Source organism: Capsicum annuum, chromosome 11, assembly GCF_002878395.1.
Source record: "Capsicum annuum cultivar UCD-10X-F1 chromosome 11, UCD10Xv1.1, whole genome shotgun sequence".
Taxonomy (NCBI): domain Eukaryota; kingdom Viridiplantae; phylum Streptophyta; class Magnoliopsida; order Solanales; family Solanaceae; genus Capsicum; species Capsicum annuum.
Genome location: NC_061121.1, coordinates 188,232,810 through 188,245,601, shown reverse-complemented (window position 1 = coordinate 188,245,601; position 12,792 = coordinate 188,232,810).

The following is a 12,792-nucleotide window of genomic DNA, read 5'->3' as shown; positions in this document are numbered from 1 at the left end:
CGCCAGAGGTCCAGATCAAGAAATTTTACAAAAACTAAAAGACGCATCCAAGGTTAAATGGGTCTTTTCCCATGATTTATTCCACCCAGATATGGGATTTAAGCCCTAAAAATGTCCTTAGCTACTTATTATTCACTTTTTCCCCAATATCAAGAACATTCTATCTTAAGAAAACAAAACCCTATCCCTTGAGAATCAAGATCAATTTTAAGAAATCCATCCAAGAACTCCAAGAACCTTCAAGGTTTTTTTTCTCAAGGATGCATAGTATTCATTCATGGATTCCTTTCGTCCATGAAGCCCAAAAATCAAGTTTTAAACTATGAATTATGATATTCATGCTATGTGTTGATTATGTTCATGTGGTCGTTGTTGTTCTATGATTACCAAGTTGGAATCTTTATGTGTTTTTATGAAAATATGTTAGAATTTGAGTTGAAAACCATGAATTTTAGTTGGTTATGATATGTTAATTTGATGATTATGCCATACCTAATTCATGCACCCTAAGTGTTTGACAAAATGCCTAAGAGACTAGAAATTATGTAATATGACTCAATTGTGACATAAGTGAAGGATTCATGTTTTACCCTTATGTTCAAATGACTCCCATGCTATTGATGTGCAATGTAGATGATTTTTGGAATGCTCATGATGTTAGAGTATGAAATTATGACATTGAGTATATTTATTCCTACCATGTAGAAGATTATGATAACCATGTACTTCATGAAATCCCTAACTTATTGTATTATGGATTGTTGATATTGGTTGTGTATTCAAGAATGTCATGCCTTGTCCGTTTCCTTCTATCGAGTCCTGGGGGTATTTGTACTTGAAAATTTAGCTTTTTTCCTAGAGCCAATGTCATATTTTCATGATATCCTCAATCAAGCCATGTTCAATAAATTCAGTCAGTCATGTAACTTAGGAAAACTCAGTAAACTCAGTAATCCCAGTAATCTCAAAAAGGTTCGTACTTTAGTAATCTCAGTAGCATTCCGTTAGTCAACAAAACTCAATAAACTCAGTCCATTTTAGTTCGATTAATCATGTTTAGTATCTCTTCAGATGGGAGTAGGATTTAGCACCGAGTAAACCCAAGGATGAGAACACACACTGACAGTTGAGGGTGTGATCCTTAGAAGCAATCCTTGCTTTCCAGATCTATGTAGCCAACATAGGTTGAGACATCAACACTGAAAGATGAGGGCTAATGAGGTGGATAAACCCTGTTAGATGAGGGTCCCACCATTCTGTTTTAGGGGCACTGTCATATGAGGGTCACCCACAGCTTATCTTTACCAGTGGCGCGGTATTGATACCCTTCTAATTGAGATTACAAATTGGACCCCAACCTAGCTATATTGCTTTATTTGTGATATGTCAGTTAGATGACTACTTCCCATAGTTATAGTTTCACACTCAGTCTAAGTAATGAAACTCAGATAGTTCTTTAAAATATCAGGACTGTCAAATACAGTTAACTCAGAATAGTACGAAACTCAGTTAGTTCCATTAGAACCTAGACTATTAGATACAATCACTCAGTATCCGTTATATCAGTTATCAGTGACTCATGTTATCAGTAATCAGACTCAGCAATTAGTACCATAACGAATTCAGTCGCAGTCACTTATTCATGCATATATTCTCACGTTCATGTTATACAATTAGTTAGTATGTTTATGCATTTGAACCCTTTCTATTTAGCCTAGCTCACATGTATACCAGTATATTCAATCGTATTAATGCATTTGTGCTATGGTGTTTTATTCTATACCATAGGTTCATAAGCACGAGCTCCAGAGCATCAGTAGCATTCTAGTTTCAACAATCAGAGTTAGCAGTGAGTCCTCATCCTTTGAGGATATGATCATTACTTTATTTCTTCATTACTTAGTTTATTTTAAAAGTTGGAGTTAGTTGGGGACATGTCCCATCAACTCCTTATTCAAATAGTTTAGAGGCTTTCAGACTATAGTATTTTCAGACTAGATGTTTTCAAACATTGTTTTAGTTCTGGTATTGTCGTACCACATTATTCAGCTATGGTTTTATCAGACGTTTATCAATTTTGAACCTTATGGCTTATTTCAGCCTACTATTTCCATATTTATACTATATATTATGCAGTGTTCAGCTATGGGTTAGCTTGTCATTCTCCGATGTCATAAGCACTGTGTAGTATTTTGGGTACCAGAATTGGGGTGTTACAAACTTGTTATCAGAGACTGAGGTTCCATAGAGTCCTAGAAAGTCTGAAAGCCTCATATAGTAGAGTCTTGTACATGGGTGTGTTGCATGCCACATTTATGTGCAAGAAGCTATGAGATGTTTTAGGAACAGTTTCCCTTCTTTTAGTATTCATGTCATTCCAGTGAGCGTGAGCTTAAATTTAACTCTCAGTCTAATTCGTTTCTCTCTTTCTTCTACAGAATATGCCTCCTAAAAGAAGAAACAGAAATCAGTCATCCCCTCAGCCTATCCAAGAAGATTCCTTGGATAAACACTCTTCTCATGCAGAGTTCAGACCTGTATTCACCACTCTTACTAATTCAGTTGCTACTCAGAATAAATGACCAGTTATCATTTCGACCAACCCAGTGGCCTATTTAGCTACAACCAGATTTGGGACTTCACCCGAATGAATCCTCCATTCTTTTATGGGTCTAATTCAGAAGAGGATCCTCAGGAGTTCCTATACCAAGTTTAGAAGGTTACAAACATCATGGGGGTTACTTCTAGTGAGACTGCTGAGCTAGCTGCATATCAGTTGCAGGATGTTTCTCACACTTGATTCAAATAGTGGAAGTCAGAGAGGTTAGTTGATGCAGGGCCTATTGAGTGGAAAAAGTTTGTCACTGCATTCTTAGATAGATTCTTTCCCCAAGAGCTGAGGGAAGTTAAGGTGTTAGAATTTATCAACCTCAAGTAGGGCAACATGACGGTGAAAGAGTACTCTTAAGTTTACTTAATTAGCCAGATATGCTCCTCATGTGGATGCAAATAACATGGCTAAGATGAGTAAGTTTGTTTCTGGGGTGAATGATAGTGTAGTCAATGAGTGCAGGTTTGCGATGTTGAATAGTGACATGAACATAGCCAGGCTTATGACCAATGCTCAATAGATACAAAATCACAATATTAAGTTGAGAGAGAGGCAGAATAGGAAAGCAAGGACAAGTAGTTTCAACTTTGCTTAGCCTAAGTTAGAGAGAGGAAACTGTTCTCAGTTCCGTCCTAAGTCATTCGTTCCAGCTCCTTCTTCAGCTAGTGCTCCAGCTCCTAAGTTCAGGGATAGTAATAAAGATAGGACACCAGTCTCTAAGTCTTAGGGAAGCGTCAACAATACCCGAACTAATCCCCTTTGTCAGACTTGTGGTAAGAACCACAAGGGTATTTGTAGAGCTAACTATGATGTCTATTTCAGATATGGCAAGCCAGTCCATAGAGTCAGAGATTATCCCCAGTCAGGTTATCAAGGTCAGCAGAACCATTCCTCATCCCAGTCCAGTCGCCTAAATCAGTAGGGTGCTACTTTTAGTGCTACTAGTGGGCAACGCCAAAACAAACTTTATGCTCGCCAGTCCCGACAATATTAGGAAAATTCTCCTAATGTAGTTACTAGTATGTTACAGATATTTTACCTGTATATTTATATTTTTCTAGATCCAGGAGCTTCGTTGTCTTTTATTACTCCTTATATAGCAGTTGATTTCAGAGTCAGTCCCAAAATCCTAGTAGAGCCCTTCTCAGTATCTACCCTAGTGGTTAAAACCATCATAGCCCAGCGGGTATACAAGATCTGCCCGGTTATGATATTTCAGAAATTCACCTTAGTAGACTTAGTCGAATTAGAGATGACTGATTTTGATACCATTCTCGGCATGGATTGGCTTTATTCCTTCTATGCCATAATCGACTGCAGAAACAGAATAGTCCAGTTCTAATTTTTGAATGAATTTATCCTTGATTGGAGGGGTAGTACTTCATCTTTTAGAGGTCATCTTATTTCCTACCTTCGGGCACAGAAAATGATATCTAAGGGATGTGTTTATCATTTTGTTAATATTAAGGATTCTAGTTCTGAGACTCCAATTAAATCAGTCCTAGTCGTGAGTAATATTCAGATGTCATTCCTGAAGATCTTCCAAGAATTCATCCCGAAAGAGAAATGACTTCGGCATTGATCTTCCTCCAGATACTCAGCCTATATCTATTCCGCCATACAGAATGGAACCAGCAGAAATCAAAGAACTGAAAGAACAGTTGAAGGATCTCTTAGATAAGGGATTCATCAGACTTAGTGTGTCCCCGTGGGGTGCACCAGTCTTATTCGTGCGCAAAAATAATTATTCTCTCAGAATGTGCATTGATTACCGTTATCTTAATAAAGTCATGGTCAAGAACAATTATCCACTTCCCTGAATTGATAACTTGTTTGACCAACTTCAAGGTGCCAGCTATTTCTCTAAGATAGACCTCAGATTAGGCTATCATCAGCTTAGAGTCAGGGAATGTGACATTCCAAAAATAGCTTTCTAAACTTAGTATAGTCACTTTGAATTCCTAGCCATGTTCTTTGGTCTTACCAATGCCCCTGCAGCTTTCATGGACTTGATGAACTGTGTGTTCAAGTAGTACTTGGACATGTTCATCATAGTCTTCAATATGATATTCTTTTTTATTTCTGCAGTAAACATGATCACGCGGACCATCTCAGAATCGTACTTCAGACTCTCAGAGATCATCGACTATTCACCAAATTTAGTAAGTGTGAATTTTGGCTAAGGTCAGTAGCATTCCTTGGTCATATTATTTTAGGTGATGGGATTAGAGTAGGTCCTCAAAAGACCAAAGCAGTAAGAAACTGGCCCAAACCTATCTCTCCATCAGATATCAGGAGTTTCTTGGGTTTGGCTGGCTAATAGATGGTTTGTTGAGGGATTTTCTTCTATTTCATCCCATATGTCCAGATTGACTCAGAAAAAAATCAAGTTCCAGTGGTCATATCCTTGCGAGAAGAGTTTTCAAGAGTTAAAGACTCGACTCACCTCAGCTCTATTTTTGGCTCTTCCAGATAGTTTAGATGGTTTCATAGTGTATTGTGATGCATCCAGATTAGGTTTTGGTTGTGTTCTCATGCAGCATGGTAAGGTCATATCCTATGCCTCCAAACAACTTAAACCCCATGAAAAGAATTATCCTACTTATGATCTTGAGTTAGCAGCCGTAGTATTTGCCTTAAAGATTTGGAGGCATTATCTATACAAAGTTTATATAGATATGTTCACAGATCATAAGAGCCTTCAATATTTCTTTTCTCAGAAAAATCTCTATCTTCATCAGAGAAGGTGTTTAGAACTATTGGAAGATTATGACATGGGTGTCCTTTATCATCCAGGCAAGGCCAATGTAGTAGCCGATGCCCTCATTAGACTGTCTATGGGTAGTGTTGCTCATGTTGAGGACAGTAAGAAAAACTTAGCTCAGGAAGTCCATCAGCTTTCCAAACTAGGTGTTCGCTTAGTCGATATCGAAGAGGGTGATATAGGGGTTCAGAGTAGTTCAGAATCATCTCTAGTTTCTGAGGTGAAGGAAAAGTAGGATAGGGATCCCAGTCTAGTCAAGTTAAAGAAATCAATCAAGGATCAGAAGGTTCAGATTTTCTCCCAAGAGGGAGATGGTGTATTACATTATTAGGGTCATCTGTGTATTCCAGATGTAGATGAATTAAGGCAACGAATTATTGTAGAAGCGCATAGTGCACACTACTTTATTCATCCAGGGGCCACAAAGATGTACCACGACTTGCGGGAGATCTATTGGTGGAGTGGGATGAAGAGAGATATGGTAGAGTTTGTGGCTAAGTGCTCTACATGTTAGCAGGTTAAGATAGAGCATCTGAAGCCTACTGAGTCCATGCAAGATTTCAATATTACTACTTGGAAGTGGGAAGGAGTAAACATAGACTTTGTGATGGGTTTTCCTCGTACTCATTATTAGCATGATTTAGTTTGGGTCATTCTAGATAGGACGACCAAATTAGCTCATTTCTTTCCAGCTCATACCTCTTATTCAGCTGAGGATTATGCCAAACTCTATATCAAAGAGTTTGTCAGATTGCAAGATGTTACATTATCTGTTGTCTCAGATAGAGGTACCCAGTTCACCTCTTATTTCTAAAAAGCATTCTAAAATAGTCTTGGTACCTGCATTCATCTCTGTACTGCCTTTCATCCTCAGATAGATGGTCAAGCAGAAAGGACCATTTGAACATTGGAAGATATGCTAAGGGCATGTGTAATTGATTTCAAGGGTAGTTAGGATAACCACTTGCCTTTGATTGAGTTTGCATACAACAAAAACTATCATTCTAGTATTTGGAAGGCTCAATTCAAATCTCTCTATGGTAAGAGATGCAGATCTCCAGTTGGTTGGTTTGAAGTTAGTGAGGCCCCAGTTATAGGGCCTTACTTAGTATTCGATTCCTTAGAAGTCTTACACAAATGTGCGTAGGAAGGATCTAAAGTTCGAGATTGGTGATCATGTTTATCTAAAGATCTCTCCTATGAAGGGAGTGAATAGATTCGTAAAGAAGAGAAAGCTTAATCCCCGACATGTCGGTCCCTTCAAAATTCTCGGTCCCTTCAGCAAAGTAGCTTATGAGCTCGAATTGCCTTCAAATCTAGCCTAAGTTCATCCATTTTTCCATGTCTCTTTAGTTAAGAAGTACATAGGTGACCCAGTAGTTGTAGTCCCTATTCAGAGCATAGATATTCATAACAACCTCTCTTTCAAAGAGATTTCAGTCAAAATTCTTGACGATCAGACTCGCAGACTGAGGAATAAAGGAGTCCCTCTAGTTAAAGTCCTTTGGTGGAATCAGTACCAAGTATCCTCACCTCTTCTCCACTAATTCAGACTCATCCCAAGGTAGCGGCTTTCCTTAAGCCTTTCAGTTTTATGTTCAGATTTCAATTACAACTTGGTGTCCAGTTCATGTTCAAAATTCTATTATAAACTTAGTATTAATTACCATTGCATAGTCAGTCATGCATTCATGTGTCAGTTCAGTTATGTATTCATGCATTAGATATGCATGTTCAGTTTGATGAGAAACTAATCTTATCAGCAATTCAGTCATACAGTCATAAATCCGATATTCATGCATCAAATATGCATATTCAGCTTATCAGTTATATCAGTCATGAAATCGTGTTTCAATTGTTCATGTTCAGCATGTACTGCATGCTATCATTTCACCCATCTCAGTCAGTTTTATTCGAGGATAAATGTTCCCAAGGGGGAGATATTGTAATACCTCATACTTCTACCTAGCTAAAATTTATCCCAAAGATGTCAAAGACATTCTTTAAAGATGAATACACTTTTATATATGTTGAATTTTTAATATTTTTACTTTTTTGTGTGGTAAATTCAATAAGCTTTCCATTGATACCAAATTCGCCCAAATCCGACACCCGAGCGAAGATTTAGAGCCTTTTTAGTGAGACAGTGTATCACCTGAGCCATCAGCGCATCACAGAGCCAGCTTAAATGGCAATTGTTAATCTCCAGTGTTGCTCCGTAATAGTGGTGCATCACGCTAAAGGCCCAGTTCATAATTGTCCCTTTTCAGTGTTCCAATGCGATACCACCGCGTCACGGTGAGATTCCAGGTCGCGACCAAGGTGGCAACGCGATTGTACCGCATTGCGCCACTATACAATTTTTTAGTTGTCAATTTCCAGAGACACAACATGATAGAAACACATCACGCCAGGGGTCCCAGATCAGAAAAGTTTCACAAAAATTAAATGACGTGTCTAGGGTTAAATGGGTCTTTCCCATTATTTTATTTCACCCAGATGTGGAATTTAAGCCCTAAAAACATCCTTAGCTACTTATTTTACACTTTTTCCCCAATATCAAGAACATTCTCCCTCAAGAACTCCAAGAACCTTCAAGGTTTCCTTTCTCAAGTATGCATAGTTTTTATTCATGAATTTCTTTTGTCCATGAAGCCCAAGAATCAAGATTTAAACTATGAATTATGATATTCATGCTATGTGTTGATTATGTTTATGTGGTTGTTGTTGTTGTATGATTCCCAAGTTGGAATATTTATGTGTTTTTATGAAAATATGTTAGAATGTGAGTTGAAAACCATGAATTTTAGTTGGTTATGATATGTTAATTTGATGATCATGCCATCCCTAAGTCATGCACCCTAAGTGTTTGAAAAAATGCATAAGAGACTAGAAACTATGTAATATGACTCAATTATGACTTAAGTGAAGGATTCATGTTTTACCCTTATGTTCAAATGACTCTCATGCTATTGATGTGCAATGTAGATGATTTTTGGAATGCTCATGATGTTAGAGTATGAAATTATGACATTGAGTATATGTATTCCTACCATGTACAAGATTATGATAACCATGTACTTCATGAAATCCCCAACTTATTATATTATAGATTGTTGATGTTGGTCGTGTATTCAAGAATGTCATGCCTTGTCAGTTTCCTTCTACCGAGTCCTGGAGAGACTTGTACCCAAAAATTTAGCTGTGTGCTTAGAGTTAGTGTTATGTTTTCACGATATCCTCAGTCAAGCCATGTTCAGTAGAATTCAGTCAATCATGTGACTCAGGAAAACTCAGTAAACTCAGTAATCCTAGTGATCTCAGAAAGCTCAGTACTTCATTAATCTCAGTAGTATTCCATTAGTCAACGAAACTCAATGGACTCAGTACAGTTCAGTTCAGTTAATCATGTTTAGTGTCTATTCAGATGGGAGTAGGATTTAGCACCGAGTAAACCCAAGGATGAGAACACACACTAACAGTTGAGGGTGTGATCCTTAGAAGCAATCCTTGTATTTTAGTACTATGTAGCCAACAAAGATTAAGATATCAACACTGACAGATGAGGGTTGATGAGGTAGATAAACACTGTCAGATGAGGGTCCCACCATTTTCTTTTATGGACACTGTCAGATGAAGGTCATCCACAGCTTGTCTTTACCAGTGGCGCGGTATTGACACCCATTCAATTAGGGTTACATATTGGACTCTAACCTAGCTATACTGCTTTATTTAGGGCAAGTCGGTTAGATGACTACTTCCCACAGTTACACTTTTAGACTTAGTCTCAATAATGAAACTTAAAATAGTATGAAACTCAGTTAATTCCATCAGAACCTAGACTTTCAGATACAGTCGCTCAGCATCAGTTATGTCAGTTATCAGTGACTAATGTTATTAGTAATCAGAATCAGTAGTCAGTACCATCATGAATTCATTCACAGTCACTTATTCATGCATGTATTCTCTTGTTTATGTTATACAGTCAGTTAGCATTGTTCATGCATTTGAACCCTTTGCCTTCAGCCTACCTCACATGCATACCAGTACATTCAATCGTACTGACACATTTATGCTATGGTGTTTTATTCTATACCATAGGTTCTGAAGCACGAGCTTCAAAGCATCAGTAGCATTCTAGTTTCATCAGTCAGAGTTAGCAGTAAGTCCTCATCTTTTGAGGACATGATTATTACTTTATTTCTTCATTACTTAGTTTATTTTAATAGTTGGAGTTAGTTGGGAACATGTCCCATTAACTTCTTATTCAGACAGTTTAGAGGCTTTCAGACTACAGTATTTTAAGACTAGATATTTTCAGACATTGTTTAAGTTTTGGTATTATCGTACCACATTATTCAGATATGGTTTTATCAGATGTTTATCAGTTTCAAACCTTATGGAATGTTTCAGCCTACTATTTTTGCATTTATACAGTATATTATGCAGTGTTCAGGTATAGATATCAGTCATAAGTTAGCTTATGGTTCTTCGGGGTCATGAGCACCGTGTAGCATTTCGAGTACTAGATTTGGGGAGTTATATGTACATAGTAGTTTGTACTGATACTACCATATACTCTTCTTTTGTTGAATGTAAAAAGTATTCCAAAGGCTCAGATACGACCTCGCCTCTTGCGGATGATAGCATATCTCAATCCAAGGGTGACCACTCCATCTCCAAGCTTTCATGGATCATCCTATTTATTCTTGTCCATCTATTGGGAAATGATACATTCTTCATTTTTTTTTATTTTTGATATCTTTTTTAGGCATGATCTTTTCTTAGAAGTTCTTATACGATGACCTTCAGGTATTGAAGATTTAAAAAACACTTTGTTTAATTTCCACCTTACTAATGATTAGCTCTAAATTATTGTCAAAAAGTTGATTTTATGATACTCTCATTTTAACATTGACTAAGTGATTGAGCAATAGTTCAATTTAGATGGTTCTCGCAAAAGAAGATTAGTGTGGATGCCACTCATGACCATTTGGGTCATGACACTTTGCCTATACCAAGTGTCCCAGCATATGAAATCATCTTAGGGCTGGTATGGGTTCTTGACCACTATATAGAGATGCACAAATTCTCACTACTTATGAGAGAATAATATAAAAATCTCAGTATTTGCAAGTAAAAAGGACAATATCAAATGATAATAAAGAAGAAAGATATTTTATTCAAGTCTCATATACTCTTAAAGATAACTAATGGATGTCTCTAAATCAATCTATGAGGCTCTACTAGACTCGATTTGTATTTATAAGATCAATAAATCTTGGGCTCTAATATCACATCAATTTAAATGTATATTATGATGGTATGCCGAGAAGTGTCTCATTAAAAGATGATACCATGTCAACTTACAGATATACCATGGTGATATAATGAGAAGTGTCTCATTAAAGGATTGAAGTATTTCTCCATGATACCATTAAAGTATATCAATATACTATATGGTATCATGAAATATTTGAGTGTGTCTCGTTAAAAGATGATATCATGCCAGTATATGAATATACTATTATGGTAGACTGAAAAGTGTTTCATTGAAAGATTGAAGCAGATCTCAATGAAATTATCATAGTATATTGACATATACGATAGTATCATAGAGATTGAGTAGTGTCTCATTGAAGAATGGTAACATGTCAGTGTATGGGTTACTGTGATTGTATCATAAAGATATAACTAAAGGGTTGAAACAAATTTTAATAATACCATGACAGCATATATATATACTATAATAGTATCATTACATACTGAAGCAAACCTCAATGATACCATTTTTGTGCATATGTATACTATAATGGTATTATAGAGGTCTTACTGATGGATTGCAGTAGACACTGGTGATACCATTATAATATATTTTATAGAAAAAATTTCCTATGATACTTTGTCAGTATATAGATATATTGTTAAGGCATTACTGCGGAAAGAAGAGAACGAAAAAAATTGAAACTAAAAAAGAAAAGGAAATCAAATGAAATTAGAAATAAATAAATACAAAATAAAAATAAAAATAAAAAATGACCAAAAATATGAAATTATATTGTGGATTAAAAATAAGTAATATTATGATTAGAGAATAAAATGAATAAAAAAAGAAGGAAAATAAAGAAAAAGAAATAAATGGAAAAAGGAGAAAAGAATAGGAAATGAATAAGAAATACAGAAATTGAATAATAAAGATAAAAAAATATAATAAAAAACTCAAAAATAAAAAAACAAATAAGGAGGAAAGAAAGGGGAAAAAGTAAAAAAGAGAAATAAAGTAGAGAAAAAATAAATGAATAAAAAAATAAACGAGAACAAAAAGAAAAACAAAGAAGAAAAAGAGTATAAAAAATAAAAGTTGAGTATGAATTAAATTATGGTGTAAAAAAGAAAATAAAGAATAAAAAACTTTGAGAAAAAATAAAGAAAGAAAGAAACATAAAAAGGAAGAATAAAAAAGAAACGAGAAAAAAGTAAAAGAAGCATCGAAAAAAAAAAGAGATAAATAACTAAAGCTACAAGGGAATGAAATATTTTTTGTAATTAGTTCGGAGATATTTTAAGTTAGAGGACATTTAGTTGTACCTTGATAAATTATTAATTTGATGTATGCACCTGGTGCAACTAAGTTTTTACCCATTTAAATGTATATATTTTGCTCCTACATAGACATTTCTGAAATAAAATCTCATTTACTTTCATTTAATGAAGATCAAAATCTGAATAGTTGAAACTTCAGCTCATTAAGTACCTCTTAATAGATCCAAAAAAGTTCAATCATAAATGGGATAGAGTCTTAACACCATTCATACTTTCTATTAAAAACGACAAAAAGCTCGTTGTTCTTCCTCTTTCTCCATAAAAAACGCCTACCCTTTCTCAATCATCACCACCTGCTTTCACTCAATTTTTCTTTGTTTCACCAAGTAGTAGCTGGCTACTAAAAATCCTCTTAAAAAGGCAATATTTCAAAACTTTTTTATCAATTCTTTATTTATTAAATTGTTACATGGAACTCTTTATTTAATGAATGTAGCCGTTGTTCAAAAGTTGTTACATGAAATTCTTTGTTTCATAAATGTAGTCGTTGTTCAAATTGATTGCATGTATCTTTCGATTTCTGATTAATAATGAAAGAGAAAATTGAAAATAGGAGCTTCTTAGATTCTCAGTGGCAATAATCACAAGTTGCCAGCAACTAATAATCGACCAACCATATTATATTTTCATTTGGTTTTGTCACATTAAAGAAATTTAACATCTATATGTTATACACACATTGTTAATACTTTTTTGTCCTAATTTATTTAGTATAGTTTGAATTATAAGAATCAAGTAATTTAAATTTTACGGTATATTTGAACATGATCTAAATTTTTTTGGATACATTACCAATATTGTTAGTTTAAAATTA